Raw genomic sequence first — 19014 nt, 5'->3', positions numbered from 1 at the left:
TGTAATGATTCTCATTTGCAGTATTTGTGCCAATAATATTTGTGTCCAAACAATTGTACTTAGATTCGACACTTTTTTGTAAATGTTACGTCCTGAACGATAAATTCCTTTATACGTATTAGCCAAATCCATAGCTTTGGTCGCCAAGACTTAAAAATTTGTAGCAGTTAAAGTATATATAGGAGGTGAACACAATTTTGATTAAAGAAAACTTTTTATGATTTGTAAAATAAAAATATAATGTAAACAGTAAGCATCAACTTTGACATTCTCATATCATAACTGTGTAACAATTTAAGGACAATCCATTTATTTATTTCTGATTCATTATAGACAAGATATTGAGTCAAATAAGAGAATCTTAACAATTTTTGAATTTAACAATTTACTTTAAATAAGGAAAGTAGTTTTAAAGCAATTTGGTTGAAAGGCTGAGGAGTTACACTTTTCTCTAAAACAATTAATCGATGTTATGATAATAAAACAAAACTCTTGCGATCTCAGCAAAAGTAAGATTTTTATTACCAAATAAGAAACAATTATTACCATACTGCAAGGGACAGATAAAATAAAATAGGTCATACAGTTTTCAGACACACAGAATGCATGACAATCTAAGAATAAATGTTTGAGCTTTTAAAGAAAATTACAAAAAATAAAAGCTATTGCATAAAAAAATTAAAAAACAAGTTGTAACAAAGGAGACTATTATATGATTCGAGCAACTAAAAAATTCTTTTGAAATTTTAATCTCAATTTGTCTCATTTGTCTCATTTCTGAAGCAGAATATAAATTAAAATACTCATCTCACTTTTTCTTATCCTGCTTTTCTCTGAATCGTTCTTATTAAAATAGATGAATCGTGTTAAATTACGTTACGTTAGTAGATGTGTTTTCGTACTTAGGAGGAAAAAAAGGCCTCAATTTAGAGTGACAATAAATGTAATAATTTTCATAGCATTTTTTCCATATCTTATTTAGAAGCCCAAAAATTGAATAAGAAAATTATAAAATATATAGACCAATTGTTGAGTTACAAAATCTAAGCTCAAGTTGTAATAAAATATGAATAAAAAGTTACAAGATGGATAAGTTATGAAATTAATGAAGCATAGAATGAAAGGATAAATATATATTAGCAAATTATATCATAAAATTAATTAGGAAACAATTAAAAAGCAGGTGAGTAATTTCAGATATACACAAATAATAGTTATAGAAGCAAGAATAATAGAAAATATCGGAATTTTAACTGAGAAAATTTAAGAAACATTAAAGAAAGTTAAGCAGCTACAATTTTAAGTTTTAATAAATATGATTTGATGTTATAAAAAATAAATTAACTATACGAAAATAGTAGTGATAGATTTGTTTCTTTATGTCATGGCTTTACTAAAAATATTTTTTCCCTTTGTCTTCATAATAGCACGCATTTTACAGCAAATATTTGAACAAATTTAATGAAAATATTTTCAAATTTTTCTAAAGACTCTCTTATGGAGAAAATATTGTCCATCAAAAGTTGCTCAGCATAAAATATATGCATTTTTTTTCTTCAAGATATTGTAAGCATTTTGAAGAATACATATTTTTTCTAAAATAGAAATAATTGAAAAAACCTGGTAAAAATGAAGGAACATTATTTTTCAAACTGCGTAAAAAAATTTGTGATCCTTTTTTCTTTAAAAATATGAACACTTAATAATGTGCTGATTTACATAGGGGATTATTTTTTTTAAACTTAGTTTATTAATTATGGTATCCAAAAGAAATTGATTATTCTGAAGATATAAATATTTTATTGCTCCAAATTTTTTATTTAATTTACAGGAATAGTTTCGATTTGAAAATTTATTTTAACCGAAATATTTATGTAATTAACTGAAATAATTGTGAGTATGTAAATTTTTCTTCCTCTTTCTTTATAGAAGGACGAAGTATTTTTTTTCGTTATTTGAATTTTTCTAGTCTTAAACGAGGATAAAATCTTCACTTAATTCAACAAGCAACTTTTAAACAAGCAACTTTTAAAAATATCCATGAGCGCGAAGATTCGTTTACGAATTTTGTGAGTGCTGTATTGAGGCGAGCATAGGGTTGCCTCTCAGTAGGGTTACTAGATAAGGCGATGAAACAGTTGTCAAATAAAACAGCGGCGAGTGTAGGTGCCCGGGAGTCGACATTAGGGAAAATCGCGTGTAGGACATTGGGAAACTCTTCATGTGTTAAAGGAAATGGGAGAAATATTGTGCTGTCAACTGTGGGACTCGCATCCTATTCTGTCTGTCATGAGATTGACAGAGCTATAATAAGTGTCAAAGAATTAAGTGGCTTCATTAGATTGCATTAAATGCCGGTTAAATGAAAGCAATTAAAATTGCGTCTTTCTTACATTTAACAGTTTGAATACCATCTTATTTACGGTTATTTGACTGTTTTGTTTGGATATGGCCAAATAACAATTAAGTAAATTGCCATTTAACCATTTTTTCTGAGAAATTTCAAATTGTGTGGATTTTTTTTCTCTTCAGATAGAATAGATATTTTAACCTAAGGTACCTTTTTTCTTAATATTTTCTTTGCTTTGAGCCAGATTTAGTTTACAACACCTTTTGATTTTGTTACTGATTATTTATAATAAAGTTTGCGTCTTGCAAAATACATAAAAGGATCTCAATATTCTATTCCAGGTGTCATTTAAGATGAGACAAAAATTTTTTCACTTATTGTTTCTTCATTATTCAAGAAAAACTGCCTGTTGAATTGGCTATTACTTATAGATAGAAAATTACATGCTTTTACAAAAGCTTGACTGATCTTAAACGGAGCTTACTTTTCGACTTTTTATTAATGTTAACATTTTATTCTGCCAAATTTTATTGAATAATTAAAACATTTGTTGGACGGGACACATTGAAATAAATGTGTAAAATAATTACCTGTTAAAAAATGGGGTCCTGCAATTAAGAAATTAAAATTAGTCATTTTAAAAAGCAAAAAAACCTTACTTTACATGCTTCTATAGTAAAAATCTCTTACTTCTTCCTGAAACAAGAATAAAACATGCCATTAACATTAGTTTGAATATAAATGAGACAATAAATAGAAATGATGCTCTTTTCCTAAATACATAATTTTTTGGTTGATTGCCCAACAATAACTACACAAATGAAGAATAACATAAGTTTGAATATAAATGAGATAATAAATAGAGATGATGTTCTTTTCCTAAATACATCGTTTTTCGATTGATTACCCAACAATAACAATACAAACGAAGAATAACATAAGCTTGAATATAAATGAGACAATAAATAGAAATGATGCTCTTTACCTAAATTTATAATTTTTCGATTGATTACCCAACCATAACAATACAAATGAGGACATTTATTAAAAAATATTATTTAAAGTAAAACACTTTATTTTCTCCTATATTTGATATTTAAAACAATAAAAAAGTAATCTGTAGCTAGACGTTGTAAGCCATGGTGGTCAAGGCTCAGAATTTTGCAATCAACGGCAACAATGCCTTTCGCACCAGCCGCATTTACTTCCCGCACAAGCTGGTACCTGCAGTATAGTGAGTTTCAAACCACAACTAGGGATTGAAATCCAGTTCTGCACAATTACAGTTTAAAATCACTGTCCCATCGCATCGATAATTATTTGGCTTTCGTGCGAANAGAAAATGGCCGTCCGCGCGGATGTCGGGTTTGAGAAATTTGTTGTCCGCAGGGAGTTTTTGACCGCCGAGGACGGGCGGCCCCTAAGTTTTTTTTCGAGCCCTGGATTGAAATCCAGTTCTGCACAATTACAGTTTAAAATCCCTGTCCCATCGCATCGATAATTATTTGGCTTTCGTGCGAATTTCAATAATTTTTTCGAGGTAAATGACAATTTTTATCGCATATTGTTAGGTATATATTTTTAAACAAGAGAAGAAATCAATAGGATTTTTCTTTCTCATTAAAAAAATATTTCATAACCAAAATAATAAGTTTTTTTTATAGCACAAAAATAAATTTCACACAGTGTTGTATGTTACATTTTCAGAAAGTAAAATCAAAAATGCGCCTTTTTGTTTTGGTCAGTAAAAAAAAAGAGAGGTTTTTCGCCAAAGTAGTTCACGATTTTTTACAGTGATGTAACTAAGGTTACCGATCACAACAAAAACCATACTCTTGATTTTTTTATATATAAGAAAATTTGACATTTAGCAAAATGAGAAAAAAAATTAGGTCAAGAAATTTTGTTTTTGTGCTTTAAAAAATTTTGAATTATTTTTATTTTAATGGCAAACACTGTTAATGACAATACATTTCTTTTTAAATTGTTTAATATTGAATAGTATTTTTGCGTATATAATCGTGTGAGCTGATGAAAAGATTATATCTTTTTTTTTGAAAATTTTTATTAATATTGTTTTTTGGATTTTTATTAATTTTTTTAAATTTTTACATTTAATTATTTTTTTCCTTCTCCTTTTTTCATTATTCTGTAATTTTTTCTATGTTTTCTCTACAGTTTGAACAAAATTCTACATACGCAAGTAGAACGTTGATATAAGTAAGTAATTAAAAATCAAAGCAAAAGGATCATTTGAGGAATGGAAAACGACAGAAAAAATAATCCGAAAAATGTAAAACACTTCTTGTTCTACTCCCTTGGGTTCGTAGCCAACAACACTTTACATATTAACCTAACTTTCTCACCTTTACTTTTTAAATACTTTTTTAACGTTATTGTTAATTTTATGGCAAATTTATCGTGATATTTTTGTCATACGTCAACAAAATACTCTTTTTACTGAGCGTTGATGACACGTTCTCCGTAAAAAAAAAAGATTTTTTTTTTTGGTACTTATATCGTTTTATATTTCTAGTCCTCATGTATTGCTGAAGAAAATACAAATGAACGAAGAGTTTAGTATCATCTTGAACTACTTCTAGTGTGAATACAGGATGCGATGCGATAGTACAAGTTCCGTAATATATCCTGCTGTATCTTGTTCCACAGTTGCTGTAAAGACAACGCTAAATCAACTAAACTTGAAAACTGTTCTACTTGCTGACTCAAATATGCTTCAAATTAGACAAATGCTTCTCTTATGATGCTATTCTGAGACAAATCTGGTGATCGAGCAGGACAGAAAAAGCACTCCTTTGGCATCCATACTGAGTGCGGCCGAGCATTTTCTTTTTGAAAATTTGATTATAGGACCCCTACCATGAGTGGTTACAAATGTGACTAAAAGATTTCGCCAACGTACAGTTGGCACGTTACTCCTAATATTTTATTTTATATTATAACCGTCATTGAACAGCCGACCCAATTTTTGGGTTTACGACTACTAATGTTCAATTACGTAGACTTGAAATTTTGAACCCAATCCAGAAGACAAGGGAACTCCCTGATCAAGTATTGGGAGAAATTTGCTTCCGTGGAGGACTTTCTGATGGAACTAACTCGCTTTTGCGTTACATGGAGAGGAAGACCACGAGAATCTCCCACGGTTAGCCTGACGGCAAGTGGATTCTAACCCAGGATCTGTCTACCACTTAGGATATTTCACGTCAGCACTGTGGTCGGTGTAAGTTGGATGCGGAATTCGTATCAACCAGCCATTGCCGGGAGTCAAACCCTGTTCACCTCGTTGAAAGGCGAACGCTCTATCCACTGAGCAATCGCGGCTCTGCTTCTAATATTGAATAATAGTGCCGTGACAGCCCAGTGGTTCGTTTGTGACATTCTTAAGCCACATGTGCTGTCACTCATGACAGAGCTCCCAGGACCGAATTTTCAACAAGACGGTCACTTAACCACCCTTTCCTGGTCTGCGTCTGCTCGATTAAATCATCAAATTTGTCTCCGTACACACATATGCAGGACAACATTTAGTTGATTTAGCGGGATTTTTACAGAAACTGCAGAACGTGAATGCTCCACCATTCAAGAGGGTACTAAATTCTTGATTCATTTGCAATTTTGTACATAAATCCAACTAGCATCAATAACAAGAAATCAGAAATAATCTAACTAGCAACTAAATAGTACACTACTGAAAAAGAAACTGCAAAAGAAAGTACAAAATAATGGAAAACACTATAAGCCATATGCGTGAGTAATGTGTTACAAAAAACAAAACAATAAAATGCACTGCCATGTTTCTCAGTAATTTCCTTTTCCAACCTTTTTTTTATTTCACCTCCTGCTCGCTTCCAACCGCCGGAATTTGCTCACACTTTTTTATCTAAGTTTTCGTTCAATATTTTTTTTTCTTCTTTTTTTAAAGCAAACAAACAAATTGGGGGGGGGGGGTTACCGAGATTCTTTTTAAAAACATCTCTATATTTGTTTCTAATAAATTATTGTTCTTGTTAAAAAGTTGAAAGAACGCCGCAAGGATTTTTTTTCTGTAACTTGATTACAGGCTTATCTACTTAGGGATTTATTCCATTTTTTTTCTGTATCATTGTATTAAATTCAACGTAAATTTAAACAAAGTTTTTATACAAATGTTACTGCATGTATGTTAGATTAAACTGAATTTTTCACTCCAATCTTCGCCGTCACTGTTTTGAGGTCGCAGACAAATTTAGATTTACGAAGATAGTGTTTCAGTTTCACTCCGTTAATTCCGCTATCGGGTTGAACATAGATTTGAATTAAAATGAACCAAAAAAAGAAATCAAAAGTCGTTAAGCGTTTTATTCTATGTAATATTTTTCCGTCTATTTTTGCATTTTCTAATAAAGAGTGAGATAAAAATATCTGTAATTAAATGTTACTTTATTTAAGAATTTACTTGTGCTATTACGAAGCTTTGCATATCGGTTCAATAACTTTCTTGCGTATTCAAGGACCAGAATAAAATTAAATAAAACTTTTCTCCGTGACGTTGATATGAAATTGTGAATATTTTAAAGTTAAAGTATAATTTCTTTGTAAATATGTATTTTATGGGGAAAAATAAAACAAGATAAATATTTTACTTTTTGAATGATACCCGACGACTGATTTTATTTTATTTTATAACAGTGACTGAACAGCCGAACCAATTTTTGGGTTTACGACTACTAATGTTCAACAACGTAGCCTTGAAATTTTGACCCCAATTCAGATGACAAGGGAACTAACCTGTATATGCATTGTAGGAAGAGGAAGACCACGAGAACTTCCCACGGTCAGCCTGGCGGTAAGGGGACTCTAACCCATGATCCGTCTGCCACTGAGGAAATTTCACGTTTGCACTGTGGTCGGTGCAAGCCGGATGCGGAATCCGTATCAACCAGCTATGACTGGGATTTGAATCCGGTTCACGTCATTGGAAGGCAAACGTTCTATCTCCCTTGAGCCATCGCCGCTCTCACAACTGATTAATGATTAATTTGTAACAGATTAATTCTTAAATGATATTTTTTTCTTTCATAAGAAAAGTGAAGTAAGATCACCTATCTAAAATTCGAAAGACTGTTGAAGCTAAATTGCTCTATCTAAAAACTGTCCGATTTAATCAAGATATTCATTGTTTAAAATAGTGAGGTAAGATCACCTAGCTAAAATTCGAAAGACTGTTTAAGTTAAACTGCTCGATCTAGACACTGTCAGATTTAATAAAGATATTCATTGTTTAAAATAGTGAGGTAAGATCACCTAGCTAAAATTCGAAAAACTGTTTAAGTTAAACTGCTCGATCTAATCACTGTCAGATTTAATCAAGATATTCATTGTTTAAAATAGTAAGGTAAGATCACCTAGTTAAAATTCGAAAAACTGTTTAAGTTAAACTGCTCGATCTAGACACTGTCAGATTTAATCAAGATGTTTATTGTTTAAAATAGTGAGGTAAGATCTCCTAGCTAAAATTCAAAAAACTGTTTAAGTTAAACTGCTCGATCTGTCAGATTTAATCAAGATATTCATTGTTTAAAATAGTAAGGTAAGATCACCTAGCTGAAATTCGAAAGACTGTTTAAGTTAAACTGCTCGATCTAGACACTGTCAGATTTAATCAAGATATTCATTGTTTAAAATAGTGAGGTAAGATCACCTAGCTGAAATTCGAAGGACTGTTTAAGTTAAACTGCTCGATCTAGACACTGTCAGATTTAATCAAGATATTCATTGTCTAGTTCTATACAATATATCGTTCCTGAAAATTCATAGATTTTCTTCTTTCTTTAATCAATTATTGCTTTTTGGAAAACATCAAACCACCCGGTCTTAAGACCGAGAGAACATGTTAACTATGATGAATTTAGAAATACGAGAATATTAGTGTAAAAAAGCAGACATATTTATTTTATGTGACAATTTAGTAATATTATTCATTTAAGTATGATAACTTCTTTTACAACTTACTTGTTTTAAGCATTGACACACATCAAGGGGGAGGGTGGGCAAGACCGAGTGGTAGCCGATCTTACACCGAGAACAGAGGTTATCGAAATGAAACAAAATAGTACTACTGTAGGAATAAATCCTCATTGTTTGATAGGGTACGTAAACCGTTAGTAAAGGTATAATAAGCTGGGCTAAAAATAATGTTTATAACTGTAATGGGCCATAAATAAGGATAGTTTATAAACGAAAGAACATAAGAGAGTTGACGTAGCAAAACAAAATAAACTACACAAATGCCGTGAATTCATCAGCAGCAACACACCGATTGAGTATAGTTTCTCTACGGTAAGAACTCCCCCCGCCACAAAGTCTGAACTCCATAAATTGTGAACTATGATCGTGACACAATTCCATAGTGCAACTGACTGCACCAAAATTTGGTAAAAGACATAAAACTTTGGCCGTGACTGTAAACTGATTGATATTTGTTTACGACGCCATATTTTCTTTACAACTCGGTCTCTGTGTTTCGGGACGACTCATTCATGTTGTTTCAAGTATCAACTCATTTAGGAAAGTAAATACTTTATTTGCATTAATTAGAATTCATTTCTTTTATGCTGAATTTTTAAATTTGGTAAATAGTTGATAAATTTGGTAAATCCGGTAAATAGCTTTTTTACGGTAATTAGCAACCTGGACTTGCTTTTGAGCGCTTTAAAAATACCTAATAATGGTGAAACTTTCCTTTGTTTTTATAAAAGAAAAAAATAAGAGAGAATAAAAATCGGCGTTTTGTTTCTTCAAAACACCCACTTTTGGGGCAACCATCCACTGATATTAGAAGCTAGTGAAAATACCTAAATATGGTAAAATTGAGCTCCATTTTATGTAGCCAGCCAATGAATACCGATTTTTGGTGCCACTTGGCTCGGAATTTTTAACAGAGCAGCACTATTGAGTATAGTATTATAATAATAAGAAATTAGCCCTATTTGCTAGAAGATAAAAATCAGTATTTAAGTTTATAACTCAGTTCTTTTTGTTTATAAGTTAAATTACATAGTTAAGCAGGTTCACTTGTTTTTATTTTATTTTTTTCAAAAAAGAAAAAATGTTTTAGATATCCCCATCTTTTTTCCAATAGCCCGAGCTCTCCAAACATCAGAAAAATTATAATGACTAATTTTTAATAACCAAATGACCTATTGTTTTTTTTAATACAAAACCTGTGAAAGCTATATTTTCTATTGTATGTAGAAAATGATGTATGAGTGATTCAAGGTCGAAAAATAGATTAAATTTATATCAGACCTGATAGTTTACTTAGAACGTCATCTTATTATTTATGTGGATGACCTACTGCAAGCAATAGAAAATTGAATAGAATTAATTTTAAAAAAATATTTGTAGGAGTTTTCAAAATATTAGGAGAATTAAATTAAAATTGGAAAATTTGAGTCATTTTAAATTACTGTCTAGTGCATTGTCGGAAGTGTGGCGGACATTTTTTTAAAACTTATTCTAAACTTTTTCTCTTTTTAATAAACTTGTTATCATTTTCAATTAAATTTTGCTTTCCTTGTTGGTCTTAGCGTCAAAGCGGAAAGATTGCATTAAATTATGTATGGGAAGTTCTCAAAAGGTCAGAGCATAACACAGATCTAAACTTTAAACTCTGATAATATTGAAGTTTAAATTTAATTCACAGAAAAAAGTAAAATTCTGAATAATAAATGTAGAGAATAGAATTAGCATAAATTATTGCAAAAGTTTTCGATAAATATCTTAAGAAATATTTTTTCCAAATATAAAGGCCCACTTTGGGTTTTCATGATAACTAAGACAATACAATAGAAAAATAAATAAATAAACAAATAAATTCAAATAGTTTCTAAATGTTTACAAATAAAAAATACAGGCATAAAGTTTAAGTAAGACAATTATTCGATGATAGAATATCCTTAACAAATGGCATCAATAGATAATTTATATTAGTATCACTAGATATTATGTTTTATAACTGTCGTTGAACAACCGATCCAATTTTATGGGTCTAATGTTGAGCTACTAATGTTCAACTACGCAGCGTTGTAATTTTGAACCCAAACCAGAAGACAAGGGAACTCCTAGATCAAGTATTGGGAGAAATTAACCTTCGTGGAGGACTTCTTGATGGGAAATATTTCATAAAAACATTAGATAAATACTTAAATACTTGAAAAGTTATTTGTTTTTAGTTTAGAGTACATACTTTAATCTATTTCTGTAAAAATTATAGTACGATTTTGTACGTTACTTCTGTGAACTTTCATCCATTAAATTACTAGTTCTGAAAATCTTTTTTTAATTTATCATTTGTAATTATATAATAATGTAAGAGCGGCGATGGCTCAGAGGATAGAGTGCTCGCTTTCGATGAAGGTGAACCGGGTTCGAATCTCAACGATGTCTGGTCGATACGAATTCCGCATCCGGCTCACACCAACCACAGTGCTAACGTAAAACATCCTCAGTGGTAGTTGGATCATTGGCTGGTTGGTGGTTGGTGTCGTATCCTCTATTGAATCATATTTCATGGTGTGCTTGAGTAGTTTTTGTTATTTCTATGGCATTAAATGAATACAAATCCTCTTCTGTGGGGTAGTTTAAGAGGTGAAGGCCTGCAGCGACTGCAGGGCAGCTAAAAACATGATATGGTGTCAGTGCCACATTAAGACAGTTGCCACAGTTTTGATATTTTCTAGTTCCATCTGTAGAAATTTTCATGTTTTTATGATGTCTTGTTCTTAGTCTGATGAGAGTAGTGGCTGTCTTCCTATCGATGACAAGATTAGTTATTTGATCGTGGGATTTGATTTTTAAAGGGGTGAATAGTCTTGACTTTGCAAAAGCATTTGCAGGATCATTGGTTAGAGTAACATAAGGCCATTCTTTTACGTATGAAGCATAGGATTGTCGAAAAAATCAAACGTAAATAACGCCGATAGATTTTGTCATATATTCATTGTCTAAAGTAATCTTATGTCCAAAATTTCCTTAAAAAAGTTATTAATTTTATTTTAATAGCGAAGTGCCTTTTAACGGTAATAAATATTTATTGTATATGTTACGGTAATAAACTGATGATTATATATAATAACCGGTAATTATGCATAATCACCACTAAATTTGATAAATATGATAAATTTTTGAAAATGTATCAAATTAACCGGTTTTTTTTGCATAATTTCCAACTCGTAATGGTAAATGTGATAAGTATCATGACTGATTGAGACAGTAGTAATAGAGTACTTTTTCTTTGGAGTAGTTACTACTCAGAAAAATATTTTTTCGTTGGTCACTACGGCAACCACGAATTACAATACTTTATATTTTACAATTAAAAAGTCAATAAATGGTTATTTTAATTCGCATACAATTATTTAGCCTGAACAAAATTTGAATAAGAGACTGACTGGTGTCTTGAAATGAAAAAAAAATGTTATCTACATGAACTTGTATAAAACAGTTACACATAAAAAAAACATACTACAGTTACATATTAAAAACAAACTATGCCCATACTCTAGAGATATTTTTTTCTTCAAATAACGTTAAACGCTGTAACTACAAATTACTAAATATTTTAAGTTTGCTTATTTAAGCATATTAGACTGTTATGACATTTAGAATTACTAAGTTTGCCAAAATTTTTACATTTGCACTTCTCGCATTGTCCCACATCGTTGATATACCTGACCTCCAGAAAGAACTCATTCTCGAATTGATATTGCTAAATCGTTAAGCAAAATAAATTTTTCTTTACAAATTGTGAATTGATTTCTGGTATACAACTGTGAAAGTCTTTCTTGCTTATCACATTGTTAGGATCACATTTAACATTACGATTTGGGAATTATGTAAACAAACCGGTTAATTTGATAAATTTTCAAAAATTTGTCCTATTTACCAAGTTTAGTGGTGACTATGCATAATTATGTATAATCACCAGATTAATCACAATCACCGTAACATATATAGCATAAATATCAATAGAATCACATTCTTCTCATCTTTTGAGGACTGCTTGTATATAAAATATGAAAACTTTTGGAGGACAATCAAACCAAAACTTTTATCTTTTCATTCGAAATATAAAATTATGTAAGCTCACCGGACAAAAAATTAGTCACCCTAGTGCACAAGCACCGATGAATCGTTAGGTTTTGTTAGATGACCCAGTGGTCAAGTGACGTGCTCAACTACCGGCACTCTGCTTCAATGTGATCAAGGACAAGTAGCTATCAGGGAGATAATTTTGTTTGGAGAGGAAATTGTGTGTAAATATGGGTAAGAGTAAAGATGTGACGGAGTGTCAAAAAGGGACAATTGTGTTTGGCCGTGCCAATGGTCATATGGTGACTGAAGTTGCTAAATTTGTCAGCGTTTCAAAGCGGACTGTTCAACGTGTCTACAAGCAGTGGTGTAATACACGTGGTCGCGAAAGACGCTGTTAGAATTGTGGTCGTAAAAAGATCCTGCATGAAAGTGACCAGACGCGTGTTTCACGACTTATCAATCAAAATCGCTTCCAAACTAGACAGGAATTGCTTCAGTTAGTAAATGAATATCCATCCCTACCTGAGTGAGAAAATATTGCGAAGGGAGCTGCATGCAATGAACATTTGGAGTCGAACATCTCGTTAGAGGCCATTGCTCACATGGGCACTTAAAGCTGAGCGACTTCAGCGGGCAAGAAGTCACCAAACGTGGGCAGTTGCTGACTGGCGGAATGTAATTTGGTCTGACGAATCATGTTTTTGCCTTTATTCAAAAGACGCGCGTCATCGAGTGCAACGAGGAGCAGATGAAGCATTTCATCCTGATGTGTGCAAACTCAGGTTCAAACCGGAGGTGGGTCTGTCATGTTTTTGGAGGCGTTTTTCTTATTATGGATTGGGCTCCCTCATTGAGGTGGTCACTAACATTATGTAAAATATTTATTTGAACGTTCTGAATAATTAGATGTTGCCTTCCAGACAACATCATCATGAAGAGGGTGTTGTCGATGCCCCTAATTTTCAAGATGACAACAGCAAAGTTCTTGGGGCTGGAAGAATATGTGACTGGTTTTATGAACACTCAGACACTCAATTTCCTCTCGGCTGGCTTGCAAAATCACCTGACTTTAACCGCATTGAAAATTTGTGGTACATGTTGGAACAACAGGTAAAATGTCGAAATCAGCATCCTCGCAATTTGGTGATTTTGCTCGATTAAATCTACAACGAGTGGCTTAAACTAGATTCGACGTATTTGCAAAACCTTGTGGACTCACTTCCTAACCGAATCCAGGCGGTTATCAAATCCAGAGGTGACGTTACACGTTATTAAATGATGTTTTTCATGATTTCTCTAAGGGTGACTAAGTTTTTGTCCGGTGGGCTTATATTTGTCACAATTTAAAAAACAAGAACTATCCCAACGAAAGTTATCAGGCTATTTCATCTAAATAAAAATATTGTACTTACTTTTCTTCTACTTCCGGTTTTGTCTCTTCTTCTTCACTAAATGGTAAAAGATAATATTTTGTACTTAATCTTTCATTTTATATCGAATGATAATTTATAATAAGCAAGTTTTATGCACAAATTTTATTTATTACTAAATACTCATTATTCATGCAGTTTCATACTAGTGCATAATGTGACATTACTGATGCTTATTTCGTTCTCAAAGGACGTAAATAATTCTTTCGTTGCTTAAGGCAACACATTCCTTAATAATAAGTAAATTAAAAGTATTATTTATTGTTTTATGAAAATTCATTTATATCATTAAAATAATTAAAAATAATTCATGAATATACTTTTCTCTAGAAAAACTAAAAATAAGGGTATTTACAAGAATTCATTAAACAACTTTAAGGATATTAAGAGGAGCAAAAAAATTTAATTAACGACTAGAAAAGTTAAAGAATATAGTTTATTATAGTTATATAACAATTAAAAAATGATACTAATGCTAACTCTATGACTGAGAAACTTTTGGAACAAATGTTTCAAAAAATAGTTCTCCAATTCTCCAATTGTTTTTTCTTGCTGCTCATCTTGTTGCATTGCTTAGATATTTTGATAACAGCATATAAATGTTGTTTTAATTGAGATGTTATTTCATATTAACATAATACAACAAAAAATATTTTTCTTAGAATAAAACAAACCATTTTGAAATAAAAAATGTATTAAATTTGGTTCTCAGTTTTCTGATTTATTTGTGCAACATGCTCACACTTTTTTTGATAGAGTTGATTAGCATAAGTGAGAAAAACAAGATGCGGTAATCTTATTAACTTTATGAATAAAATTATTGTTAAACTGAGATTTCTTGCAAAATATGGATTAGAAACGTCTAGTTAAAAGTAAAGAAAAATAAAAAGCGAGATTTTTTAATAGTTAGAAAACACATTATAATTTCTTTAAAATTAAATGTAAATTATTTACATCTTAAAATTTTTTATTACGTATTTCTTTATTAATTTAGTTTGATAAGCATACATGCATTACTATATTTCAAAATCACAACAATTGTTTTTATCCATTATATTTTTAAGAATTAAATTGAATTTTCACGAAGTAAGATGACAGTTGAATTTTATTCTATTTGTCATCTTTGGTACATATAATAAGTATCAGTAAATAGATGTTCTCTAAACGTAAAATCCAATTAGAGCACGTTTGGAAAAGTTAAAATTACCGCCGTTCGTATTAAATTCCATTAACTCCTTTTTTTTCTCTTTTGTAAACAAACAACTTAGCATTGAATAAAATATTATATGTTTTTACTTAAAATTAAGAATGATATTTAGCAATGAACAAACAACGTTTCATTCAAATGAAAATTGAAATATGCATTGCAAATATAAATGTTAGGTCAAACCAGAATGAGTGGGGATTACCCTAAATTTCTGAAATTGATGATTCTTTGCAAAACTGAGTCATTACTTGTTTTTCCTACACAGTTATTTCTTAATAATTCTTAAGTCATAATCAAAAATAGTAAATTAAAAGTCGAATAAATGTGTTCATTTGAAAAGTTGAAACTATTCAGAACATGCTCAATTCACTCCAATTTTCTGACACACTGATTATGGTACAGTCGGACTTCTATTTAAAGAACTTCCATTTTGCGATTTTTTTTCAGGAACACAGAACATTTTGGAAAATTCTTAGTAAAATAAGTTCCAAATAGCGAAGTGAATTTTCTATTTAACGATTTTTTCCATGCCAAAAATCAATTTACGAGAAAGCATAACAGGAATTTCTAATGTAAGAGACTATGATGTCACAGATCGTACTGTTTGCAAAACAGTTTGGTTAAAGATGGATTCTTTCTCAGTGCGAAGAATTTGGAAAGTGCGGAGGATGATACTCCATTAGAATAACTGAAAAAAATGTGGGTACAGCTAAGAGAGAACCACGAAATTAACGATGTTGTACAGATTAATGATTTTCTTTCTATTGATTCTGAAGCTGCAACCACAGAAACATAAACTGAAGAAGAAATCATCAAACTTTCTTATAATGAAATGTTAAAATTATTTGAAACAATTCGATAGTAGATAATAATTTACAAGATAAAGGTGCATCAATTGCTAATTTAATTATGTCTAGTGTTTATGAATTTAAAATCAGTTTTGTGTTGTTTAAGTATTTCAAATGGTGATTTTTTATTTAACGAATTTTCCAAATACGGAACTTTTTATCCAGGTTTACAGACTTCGTTAAATCGAGATCTGACTGTATTCTTTTTTTTATTTCTAATATATTTATTCCGAAAACTTAACTTTCAACCATTACCTCATTTCTAAGAATTAACAGGATAACCAAATACACGTAAGTTTTTTTTTTCAATTAAACACGTTATGTTGCAACAATGGATTTAAATATTACAAAATCTATTTATTTTTTAAGATAATATTAATACATATTTGTTTAGTGTCAACAATTTTGTTACATCAGCTTTACATAGATACATTCTTAATTTAGAAATTTTTTAATTTAGAAAGCCTAATGTAAAGTTTACATAATTTAAGAAAAGAACTTTTCAATTTTATCTCCTAATATGTGCAAAAAATACATTTTTCTGTGCATTCATATATTTATTTCTTCTTCAATGTGTATTTACGTGTTACATCTTCGTTTTTGCTTTTATAAAAAATTCCTTTTTTAAAATAAATAAATAAGTAAAATGTGTATTAAAAGTAGTATATATCATGCGACCATCATTTTACTAACGTTTTATAGAGTAAAAGCCCTCTCTGTTCCACAATAAAATGTTCGTTCATGAAGTTCTTAGGGGTTATCTCCATTGACTTCAAAATGATATCGAAGGTATATGATTTTCTTCAGTCTCATTTTATTGGTGCGGAAATACCACTTGCGTTGGCCTCAAGCAAACAGGATCGATAAATAAAATTGAACGTCAATAAAAATGACCCCGACTGATATAATTATGTAAATGATAGAACTATTTTAGATAAATTAGCAATTTTGCTTTTTGTATAAATTTGCATTTAGTTTTATATCATAAAAATTGATTTGCTTTAAAAAATGGGAGATTTGGTTTGAGAAGCGTAGTTTTTTCTAAAATAACTTTTATTCTTCCTAATTTAACTTTCATCTCTAAAACTAAATCATTGATAGAATCGTTTGACTGTAACTGGAAGTAACTTGCAGAAATCGTCAAATAGAGCTCGCTAAATAAGAGCCACTCAAAAATATTGTGAACACATTATAATTTACCTATTGGTTTTGTTCATATTTGTTTTGTTAGTATTTTTCATTTTGATACTTTTCGAGTTAACTTATTTAACCTTTTCTGCATTTGGTGCGGAGGTTTGCTTGAAACCTTTCTAAAGGTTTTCTTCCTCCCAAAAGTGGACGTAAAAAGAGGTGGTTGCTATACAGAGGATGTCGCTATATAGAGGTGGTCTTTCCTGGAGGTAAAATTATATTTTTAATACTTTTCTATGTAAAAGCATTTAAGAAAGATCATTCACTTTATAGATATTTTTTTCAATAAGCCGCGATGACTCTTAGGATAGAGCGTTCGCCTTCCAGTGAGGTGAGCCGGGTTCGAATCCTAGCAATGGCTGATCAGTACGAATTCCGGCTCGCAACGACCACAGTGCCTACGTGAAATATCCTCAGTGGTAGACTGATCATGGGTTAGAGTCCTTTTTGCCGTTAGGCTGGCTAACAGCGGGAGGTTCTCGGATTAGTTCCATCAAAAAGTCCTCCACGTAGGCAAATTTCTCCCAACATTTGATCCAGGAGCTCCCTTGTCTTCTGAATTGGGTTCAAAATTATAAGGCTACGTAGTTGAACATTAGTAGTCGTAAACCCAAAATTGGGTCGGCGGTTCAATGACGGTTATAAAAAAAAATAACTAAGAAAAAGTAGGTATTAATAAGATACTTAAATCCATGCAAAAAAATTAAAAATGATTCACAGTCAGTGTTAAAAATAAAATGATAAAAATATCATAATTATTTTGCTCTCATCAAAGTAATTAATTTCTTTTACCTTATTAATTTTCCTTAATCCTGGTTGAAATCTTTTGATACTTTGCTAAACAATGTATTTTTTAAAAATAAAATTGAAAATTATTTTCATAAATTTTTAATTTTCTTTTTCTGAAGAGGCTACGCATTTTTGTTTATTTATTTACAAACATATCTCGCAAGACGCTGACAAAAACACCACAAATTTGATTCTTAATATTTGTAATACAAAATTAGGTTATTCAGAATGATTACAGAAATGTCCTTCTTCTAAACACACAAATATATTCCTTAAAACAATTTTTACGTTATATGACTAGACCTTTTTACTGTTAATTTAGTATAACCAAGAAAAAATGCATTACTTAAAGGTTTACGTAACAGCAAAATAGTTAAGCATTCTCGGAAAGGACGCAGTTAGTTTAAAAATAGAATTACAGCTTTTTTAAATATGTTTTAATGTCTAGAAGGTTTTCAAACCTATTCATAATTTTTTTAAATCTATCGGAATTAATTATTTTGTAGAAGTTAAAAAATTTGAAAACATATACTTTTTTTCAAAAATTAACCCCAGTTTTTCCGCAGTTAATTGCAGAAAAATAATTAAAAATGTTTTAAACTACTTGCTATAACAGCGCAAACGTATATTCTTATGATTAAACTAAACTCATAGATACATATTGAAAATAAATATTTTTTTTTTTACTTTTTACACTTCAAAAAATTGTCTTCATTTTTATAAACTAATTTTTTTAAAACAAATTACAATCAAAATGTAATTCGATTCCTAAAATTTTTACTTCAATTAAATTAACCTATCTTTAAATACATACCAAATTTTAAAGCTTTAGCTGCAATAGGACTGAATATACCTTGCGCAGAAGCTTCAAATTTTGATTTCGAGAATTTAAGGTTTGCAGATTGGTAAAAAACAATAATAATCCCGGAAGTTTTCGGGGTATTGACAAAATTTTGGTGTCAAATTAATCAGAATAAATTTAATAATAANATATATATACGTATTTCAAATAATTTGAAGATTTTGATCTGATATGCCACTGAAGTCCTCCTTATCAATTGAATTAAGTTTATTTTTCGCATTGCGCACATACCGTTAAAA

The 19014-nt window shown here is 30.5% G+C and overlaps 1 protein-coding gene across 4 annotated transcripts in view; it reads right to left on the bottom strand.

Moving 5' to 3' along the window:
- LOC107436183 (troponin T) overlaps window positions 1–19014 on the bottom strand; it is an 82220-nt gene that overhangs the window by 45896 nt on the left and 17310 nt on the right. For 3 of the 4 annotated variants that reach the window (XM_071187416.1, XM_071187415.1, XM_071187414.1), the window contains exon 1: window positions 2941–2952. The gene's annotated coding sequence lies outside the window, so the exon portion shown is untranslated. Of the gene's footprint in view, window positions 1–2940; window positions 2953–13856; window positions 13897–19014 lie in introns of those variants that run through there. The other variant, XM_071187413.1, reaches the window with a different exon arrangement.

This window comes from Parasteatoda tepidariorum, chromosome X1, assembly GCF_043381705.1.
Source record: "Parasteatoda tepidariorum isolate YZ-2023 chromosome X1, CAS_Ptep_4.0, whole genome shotgun sequence".
Lineage (NCBI taxonomy): Eukaryota > Metazoa > Arthropoda > Arachnida > Araneae > Theridiidae > Parasteatoda > Parasteatoda tepidariorum.
Note: the sequence above shows the minus strand (reverse complement) of the source record. Positions and strands in the feature narration are given on the sequence as shown.